Raw genomic sequence first — 9,772 nt, 5'->3', positions numbered from 1 at the left:
TGAGCCCACTGTTGGGTAGGGACTGTCTCTATATGTTGCCAACTTGTACTTCCCAAGCGCTTAGTACAGTGCTCTGCACACAGTAAGCACTCAATAAGTACGACTGATGATGATGACTCCCAGGCACGTGCCCTAACCCCATGCAGCAGACAAATGGCAGCAAACCTTGTGACTCCCAGGCCCATGCCCCATCCCTATGCAGCAGAAACCTTGTGACTACCTTTTAGACTGTGAGCCCACTGTTGGGTAGGGACTGTCTCTATATGTTGCCAACTTGGACTTCCCAAGCGCTTAGTACAGTGCTCTGCACACAGTAAGCACTCAATAAGTACGACTGATGATGATGACTCCCAAGCCCGTGCCCTAACCCCATGCAGCAGACAAATGGCAGCAAACCTTGTGACTCCCAGGCCCGTACCACATCCCTATGCAGCAGACAAATGGCAGCAAACCTCGTGACTCCCAGGCCCATGCCCCATCCCTATGCAGCAGAAACCTTGTGACTACCTTTTAGACAGTGAGCCCACTGTTGGGTAGGGACTGTCTCCATATGTTGCCAACTTGTACTTCCCAAGCGCTTAGTACACTGCTCTGCATACAGTAAGCACTCAATAAGTACGATTGATGATGATGACTCCCAGGCCCGTGCCCTAACCCCATGCAGCAGACAAATGGCAGCAAACCTTGTGATTCCCAGGCCCATGCCCCATCCCTATGCAGCAGAAACCTTGTGACTCCCTTTTAGACAGTGAGCCCACTGTTGGGTAGGGACTGTCTCTATATGTTGCCAACTTGTACTTCCCAAGCGCTTAGTACAGTGCTCTGCACACAGTAAGCACTCAATAAGTACGACTGATGATGATGACTCCCAGGCCCGTGCCCTAACCCCATGCAGCAGACAAATGGCAGCAAACCTTGTGACTCCCAGGCCCATGCCCCATCCCTATGCAGCAGAAACCTTGTGACTACCTTTTAGACTGTGAGCCCACTGTTGGGTAGGGACTGTCTCTATATGTTGCCAACTTGGACTTCCCAAGCGCTTAGTACAGTGCTCTGCACACAGTAAGCACTCAATAAGTACGACTGATGATGATGACTCCCAGGCCCGTGCCCTAACCCCATGCAGCAGACAAATGGCAGCAAACCTTGTGACTCCCAGGCCCGTACCACATCCCTATGCAGCAGACAAATGGCAGCAAACCTCGTGACTCCCAGGCCCATGCCCCATCCCTATGCAGCAGAAACCTTGTGACTACCTTTTAGACAGTGAGCCCACTGTTGGGTAGGGACTGTCTCTATATGTTGCCAACTTGTACTTCCCAAGCGCTTAGTACACTGCTCTGCACACAGTAAGCACTCAATAAGTACGATTGATGATGATGACTCCCAGGCCCGTGCCCTAACCCCATGCAGCAGACAAATGGCAGCAAACCTTGTGATTCCCAGGCCCATGCCCCATCCCTATGCAGCAGAAACCTTGTGACTCCCTTTTAGACAGTGAGCCCACTGTTGGGTAGGGACTGTCTCTATATGTTGCCAACTTGTACTTCCCAAGCGCTTAGTACAGTGCTCTGCACACAGTAAGCACTCAATAAGTACGACTGATGATGATGACTCCCAGGCCCGTGCCCTAACCCCATGCAGCAGACAAATGGCAGCAAACCTTGTGACTCCCAGGCCCATGCCCCATCCCTATGCAGCAGAAACCTTGTGACTACCTTTTAGACTGTGAGCCCACTGTTGGGTAGGGACTGTCTCTATATGTTGCCAACTTGGACTTCCCAAGCGCTTAGTACAGTGCTCTGCACACAGTAAGCACTCAATAAGTACGACTGATGATGATGACTCCCAGGCCCGTGCCCTAACCCCATGCAGCAGACAAATGGCAGCAAACCTTGTGACTCCCAGGCCCGTACCACATCCCTATGCAGCAGACAAATGGCAGCAAACCTCGTGACTCCCAGGCCCATGCCCCATCCCTATGCAGCAGAAACCTTGTGACTACCTTTTAGACAGTGAGCCCACTGTTGGGTAGGGACTGTCTCTATATGTTGCCAACTTGTACTTCCCAAGTGCTTAGTACACTGCTCTGCACACAGTAAGCACTCAATAAGTACGATTGATGATGATGACTCCCAGGCCCGTGCCCTAACCCCATGCAGCAGACAAATGGCAGCAAACCTTGTGACTCCCAGGCCCATGCCCCATCCCTATGCAGCAGAAATCTTGTGACTACCTTTTAGACTGTGAGCCCACTGTTGGGTAGGGACTGTCTCTATATGTTGCCAACTTGGACTTCCCAAGCGCTTAGTACAGTGCTCTGCACACAGTAAGCACTCAATAAGTACGACTGATGATGATGACTCCCAGGCCCGTGCCCTAACCCCATGCAGCAGACAAATGGCAGCAAACCTTGTGACTCCCAGGCCCGTACCACATCCCTATGCAGCAGACAAATGGCAGCAAACCTCGTGACTCCCAGGCCCATGCCCCATCCCTATGCAGCAGAAACCTTGTGACTACCTTTTAGACAGTGAGCCCACTGTTGGGTAGGGACTGTCTCTATATGTTGCCAACTTGTACTTCCCAAGCGCTTAGTACACTGCTCTGCATACAGTAAGCACTCAATAAGTACGATTGATGATGATGACTCCCAGGCCCGTGCCCTAACCCCATGCAGCAGACAAATGGCAGCAAACCTTGTGACTTCCAGGCCCATGCCCCATCCCTATGCAGCAGAAACCTTGTGACTACCTTTTAGACAGTGAGCCCACTGTTGGGTAGGGACTGTCTCTATATGTTGCCAATTTGTACTTCCCAAGCACTTAGTACAGTGCTCTGCACATAGTAAGCGCTCAATAAATACGATTGATGATGATGATGTGTGCAGAGCACTGTACTAAGGTCAGACTCTAAGGACAAGCCAAACTGGCTAAGGACAATTTCACACTGTAATTGGGCCGATACTGGAACAGATCTATTACTCAGGAAATTTCTCTGAGCTTAATTTTCTAGAAATCATCTAGCCTTTGATACTTTCATGAGCATGGCCTAATGGATAGATCACAGGCCCGGGAGTTAGAAGGTCATGGATTCTAATTCTGCTCCACCGCTTGTCTGCTGTGTGACATTGGGTGTCACTTCACTTCTCTGGACCTTAGTTCCTTCATCTGTGAGATGGGGGTTAAGACTGTGAGTCCTATGTAGGACAGGGACGATCTTGTAGGTACCTCAGCACTTGGAACAGTGCCTGGCACATAGTAAGTGCTTAAATACCATAATTATTATTATTTGTATTATTATGTCTAAAATCAGGCTGATAATAATAATGATAGCATTTGTTAAGCGCTTACTATGTGCAAAGCACTGTTCTAAGCGCTGGAGTGCAGAGAATGCTCAAAAGTAGGATGATAGTGTCTGGTGTTGAGGATAATGAGCTCTGTGAACAGTAGCACTCAGATAAATCCCCTCCAAATCAACAGTTTGGTTTAATTATTGAAGAAAAAGGAAAATTAGAGTTCAATCTATATCTTCAGGATTATCTCTCAGCTTCACCTTGTAGGCCTTTTAGCCCATAGCATACTGCAAAGATGATTTGGGGATAAATTTGACTATGTAAAACCTAGAGCATTTATACATCATCACAATCCATTTTACAAAATCTGCACCCCATGATTGATGTGTTTTTAATGCTCTCCCGCTCTGTATTTGACGAGTGATTTACAACCTTTAAGATTTCCTTGTTTTTTAAGATCTTTTTTTATTTGACAGTCACATCCTATTCATATATTTTTGTGGGGATATTACCGCACTGATATTGTAGTTGTGACAAATGAAGATTAGAAGGAAGCAGTTACAAACTTTGTGGAGATGGAAAAATAATGAAATAACTGTGACTAATGATCACTCGTTTGAACATCCCAGCCACAATGAGACTTTTTGATTTAATAATAAAAGTTGAGAAACCTCAGAGAAACGCAGATAAAACCACCCTAAGAGTTTCCAGGCCAGAAAATGCCTAGAGCGCCATTATTTAAAGATGTGATATCCTAAAGTGTGTCTGTTCCTGAGAATCAGGCAGCCCACACATCTGAACTAAAGAATTGAGGATGAGGAAACAAGAAATCTGGATTGGAAAATGAGCACAAGTGAATGGAAAGTAGTAGCCTAAAATCTCTATTTTAGGCGTAGCCTAAAATCTCTATTTTGAATACAATTAAAACGAAATGGTTTTTGGCATGGAAAGAGGTTTAGCTTTCGTAACAATAATGATGGCATTTGTTAAGTGCTTACTATGCGCAGAGCACTGCAATAAGCACTGGGGTAGATACAAGTAATACAGATATAACACCGCACCTGGCTTGAATCTTTGAGTCCTTCAGAGTCAAGGAAGTACATTATTGCTATTGCTATTATTATCATTATTACAGTTTGTTATATTTGTAAAGCACTTACTCTGCGTCTAGCACCGTACTAAGTGTTGGGGTAGCTACTTGTTAATCAGATGAGACACAGTCGCTGTCCCACATGGGGCTCACAGTCCAAGTAAGAGGGAGAACGTCATTGAATCCCCATTTTACAGATACGGAAACTGAGACCCGGAGAACTTAAGTGACTTCTCAGTAGGCAAGTGGCTGAATCATGATTTGCACCCAGCTTCTCTGATTCTTAGGCCAGGGCTCTTCCACTAATCCATGCAGCTCCTCGCTGAGCCGTGTTGCTCCTTATAATTAAGGAAGATTCAGATTGTAATTTTCATCATCTTTACCCTCATCATTGTCATCTGTACCTTAGCTAGTAACTTTTCACACTTCCCAAATTAACTCTCTATTTCTCACTCTCCTGTGACTCATTGCTCAAGCCTTTCCCACTGCATGAAACGCCTTCTCCCTGTAAATCACTCAAACCATACTCCTTTGTCACCATCAAATCCCTCCTTAAAAAAGCCACTTCCTCCAAGAAGCATTCCCTGATTATACCCAACTTTCCTTCTAAGACCACCCCACTAACCACCTTAGCACTAATGTATGGATATTTGATTGGAAATTGCTTTCCTCTCTTTTTCTCATTTGTATCTATTAATGCCTCCCTCGCTATTCATTCAATCGCATTTATTGAGGGCTTACTGTGTGCAGGGCACTGTACTAAGCACTGATTATGGGCAGGGAATGTATCTGCTAATTCTGTGCGTTGTCCTCTCCCGAATGCTTAGTATAGTGCTCTGCAAATAGTAAACAATCAATAAATACCAATGATTGATTGATTGATATTTACTTCCCTTAGACAGCCCTATAAGAGACAGGGGCTGTATCATTCATTCATTCGTTCAATCGTATTTATTGAGCGTTTGCTGTGTGCAGAGCACTGTACTAAGCATATCAGATATGATTATCTTGTAATGGCCTTTCGTCTCGTCTTATGCCATTGAGTCGTTTCCAATCCATAGCGACTCCATGGACATATCTCTCCCAGAATGCCCCACCTCCACCTGCAATCGTTCTGGTAGTGTATCCATAGAGTTTTCTTGGTAAAAATATGGAAATGGTTGACCATCGCCTCCTTCCGCGCAGTAAACTTGAGACTCCGCCCTCGACTCTCTCCCAACATGGGTGAGTTTTGACTTGTAGCACGTTGCCTTCCACTCGCTAGCCACTGCCCAAGCTAGGAATGGAAGGGATATTTCTCTGCTTGACTCTCCCTCCCCTAGTCAAGACTGGTTGAGTACTGGAAACTCTCCAGGTGCGACCCTGAGAGGCGGGTAACTGCCTCAGCGCTTAGAGTTAATCCATGAGCAGGTGTTTGACTAGAAAGACCAATGCAGGATTCATAGAACTGGTTACACTGAGCGCACAAGAATATCGTTCCTTCTCCTCTTTTTGTACTTAATATTTGTCATAAACATTTTCTTTGTCATAACAAACGTTTGTAATAAACATTTTGTTTGTAATACCAAACTTTTTGTTTGCCATAACAAACATGTTTGCAGTAACAAATAGCCAACGATTGGTATTGCCATTGTAACAACAATGGCAAATTTATCAGTGGTTTTGAGCGCTTACTGTGTGCAGAGAACTGTACTAAGCACTTAGAGTACAGTACAAGAAAACTGATGGATGCATTCCTTGCCCAAAAGGAGCTTCACTCAGTCACATTTATTGAGTGCATAACATATACAGAACATGAGACTAAACTCTTGGGAGTGTGCAATATAACAGAGCTGATGGACATGTTCCCTGATCAAAACGAGTTTACGGTCTAGAGAGGGAGACAGACATTAATATATATGTATATATTTTAAGGTATTTGTTCAGCACTTTCTATGTGCCCAGTCCTTTCCTAACCAGTGGGGTAGATTCACGATAGTCTGTTTGGACACAGTTCATGTCCCACATAGGGCTCACAGTCTTTATCCCCATTTTACAGCTGAAGTAAATGAGGCGCAGTGAAGTTAAGTGGTTTGTGCAAGATCACACAACTGACAAGCGGCAGAGACAGGATTAGAACCCAGGTCCTTCTGACTCTTTGGCCCATGCTCTATCCATTAGGCTAAGTACAGTGCTCGGCACATCATAAATACTTAGCAAATACTATTAAAGTTCCTTTCTCTGAAGATTAAGGCTCTCACTTTTTGAAATAGAAGTTTTCCGCTTCCTTGCTCTTTGCTGCTACTGTAAAAAACACAATGCTTACTAGCCATTTGACTTCCTTTTTATCTATGAAAAATACGTAAGCCGTACGGATTGAAGACATATGTAATGTGCTGGGTGTGAAAATATTTTTCTCTTTAATTCATGGTGATCAAAGAAATGGAATGTGAGGGGATTTTTTTAGAGGAGTTCTGTCCTCCTGCGATAGCACTACCAGGTGATATGCCAGTTGTTGTGATAACATTTTCTTTTTCCTGTATTCAAGAATAGATATATGAACAAGAATAAACAGACAAGGAGAAAAAAATACATTCAGCATCGTCCAAACACTATATTTCTGTTCTTGGAAACTACTTTCCTATTGAATTTTCATTTAAAACAGATGAGATACACAGATTAATCCTTGGCTTCACAGAACATTTTCTCACAACAGAATAAGTGGGGCGTCTGTAAAGACCTTTGTTAGAAAACACAGACATGTGTGGATAAATATATATACTCTCATAGATAGGCAGGTGCACATATCTAGATACACGTACTTGTATACAGGTATAGAGCAAGCGGTGGAGTAAACACTAAGCTATAACTTTTTCTTTGCTAGTAGGGTTATTTTCAAAATGATTGAGATTTTTGCTTACAACTCTACTTTTCTTGGCTTGGGAAGCTGTAGTCTCACCCATCTGTAAACATCACATTGCAAGAAGTGTGGCCTACTGGTTTGAGCTTAGGAATGGGCTGGTCCTCCTGATACCCTGTCTTGCGCTCTTTCTATTAGATCATCCTGCCTCCTCCTCCACCTCTTTTCTCTCCTCTTCCTTCACCTTTTCCTATTCTTCTTCCTCTTTCTTTTCATTTTGCTACTTCTCCTCCTCCTCCTCCTTTTCCTTCTTTTCCTTAACCTCCTCCCACTCCAGCTGGATTTTTTAAGGTATATATTTATGTAGAGAAGCAGCGTGGCTCGGTAGAAAGAGCCCGGGCTTGGGAGTCAGAGGTCATGGGTTCTAATCCCGGCTCCGCCACTTGTCAGCTGTGTGACTTTGGGCAACTCACTTAACATCTCTGGGCCTCAGTTATCTCATCTGCAAAATGGGGATTAAGACTATGAGCCCCATGTGGGACAGCCTGATTACCTTCGATCCCCCCAGCGCTTAGAACAGTGTTTGGCACATAGGAAGCACTTAACAAATGCCATCATTATTATTATATCTGTAATTTATTTATGTTTATTATTGTCAGTCTGTAAACTCATTGTGGGCAGGGAATACTTCAGTTATATTGTTATATTTTACTCTCCCAAGCACTCAGTACAGTGCTCCACACATGGTAAGCTCCCGATAAATACAATTGACTGACTGACTGATTACTTCACTGTTCGACAACCCAGTAGCTGGGAAGGTAGGTCGTGGCTGAGACAGAAAGATGTCTCCATGTCCGGGACAAGGACTACTGGGGGAATTTCTCTTTCCCTGCATCTCTGTCTCCTTGAAACCATGGCAACTCAGTGTGGGAGTGATCCTGCTATTTCTCTCAGTCATAACTTCTCCCCATGCTCCTTGCTGCTACCAGGGGTGTCAGAAAAAGGCAGGTGCTCAGAGAGGGTGGTGGTGGGTTACTTTTAACAGCCTTCCTTGCAATGACTCCAGTAAACAAGCACTTTAAAAATACATGTAGCGAACGTCCTCTTCCCACATCCCGAAACAAAGCAGTCTGGCAGGGAATTACATAATTGGGATGCAGGGCTATCTATAGCTTAAGAAAGAAGGCGCAAAACTTATTTGGCAAAATAGTCCAGGGCCTGGGCCATTCAGCGTTTCAATCGCTCAGTTCTGTTCCCTCTGCTATCCTATTTTCCTTCCCTTCCATTCCATTCCCCCTCTACTCTTAAAAGCCCTGGATAGTGGGGATCTTCTAGACCCAACTGGGAAAGCTAAGTTCCTCCTATTTTTCTTTTTTTAATGGTATTTGTAAAGTGCTTACTATGTGTCAGGCTCTGTAATAATAATAATATTGATGGAATTTGAGAAGCAGCGTGGCTCAGTGGAAAAGAGCCCGGGCTTTGAAGTCAGAGGTCATGGGTTCAAATTCCGGCTCCGCCAATTGTCAGCTGTGTGACTTTGGGCAAGTCACTTAACTTCTCTGGGCCTCAGTTACCTCATCTGTAAAATGGGGATTAAGACTGTGAGCCCCCCATGGGACAACCTGACCACCTAGTAACCTTCTCAGTACTTAGAACAGTGCTTTGCACATAGTAAGCGCTTAATAAATGCCATCATCATTATTATTATTATTATTAATGGGGGAGACAGCCATCAAAATTGATTATACAATGAGGAAGCAACTGAGTACATTAGTGGTGTGCACTTACGTGCTTGGTCCCTGTCCCACATGGGGCTCATAGGGCAAGCAGGAGGGAGTAGTATTTAATGTCCATTTTACAGATGAGGAAACTGAGGCCCAGAGAAGTTCAGTAACTTGCCCAAGGTCACAAAGCAGATAAGCGGCAGACTGGCTTCCAGGTCTGTGCTCTTTCCATCTGGACTAGCTCTACCTCTGGCTTGCTATATGACCCGGGATCAGTCCCCTAACCTTGCTGGGGCTCAGTTTCTTCATCTGTCAAATGCAGATAATGAAATTTGCATTTCTTCCTAACCCCCCGCAGAGAGATTGGGAGAATGAAACAGAATAAAGGATGTGCAAAGGGCTCTGGGAAAATGCAAGTGTTATGCAAATTCAAGGTATTATTCTTATCATTATAATGTTTATCATTGTACTTTGAGTTCTTTGGAGGAAAATCATTTTAAGGAATTCATGTTGTGATTTAATGGGGAATATAAAAACAAGGACATCTCTTCTCATCTCTTCCCCCCGGGGGATCAGCCTGATTCACAACTTTTCACAAGATTGTAAGCTGATTATACGATGGGATCTCGGTCTTACAGGTAGCTTTTCTTCACCAAGTGCCACACATTGTGTTCTTCACAAAGTAGACACACAAGGCAGTCCTTTGAACACAACAGTCTGCACATAGTAGGCGCTCAATTTGGTGCCCTGCAAACAGTTGGCTTTCAGCACAGTTCCCTGCATACAGTAGATGCTCAGTTTCATTTTTCTTTTCTTTTTAAGGC

The 9,772-nt window shown here is 44.4% G+C and overlaps 1 non-coding gene across 1 annotated transcript; it reads right to left on the bottom strand.

Moving 5' to 3' along the window:
- Positions 1-5,619: 5,619 nt before the first annotated feature.
- LOC119945298 lies at positions 5,620-5,757 on the bottom strand. Its single transcript, XR_005456171.1, has one exon. It is a non-coding gene; the product is annotated as a small nucleolar RNA SNORA7 (small nucleolar RNA).
- Positions 5,758-9,772: the final 4,015 nt, after the last annotated feature.

This window comes from Tachyglossus aculeatus, chromosome 24 (assembly GCF_015852505.1).
Source record: "Tachyglossus aculeatus isolate mTacAcu1 chromosome 24, mTacAcu1.pri, whole genome shotgun sequence".
Classification (NCBI taxonomy): Eukaryota; Metazoa; Chordata; class Mammalia; order Monotremata; family Tachyglossidae; genus Tachyglossus; species Tachyglossus aculeatus.
This window is presented reverse-complemented; position numbering and strand designations above follow the sequence as displayed.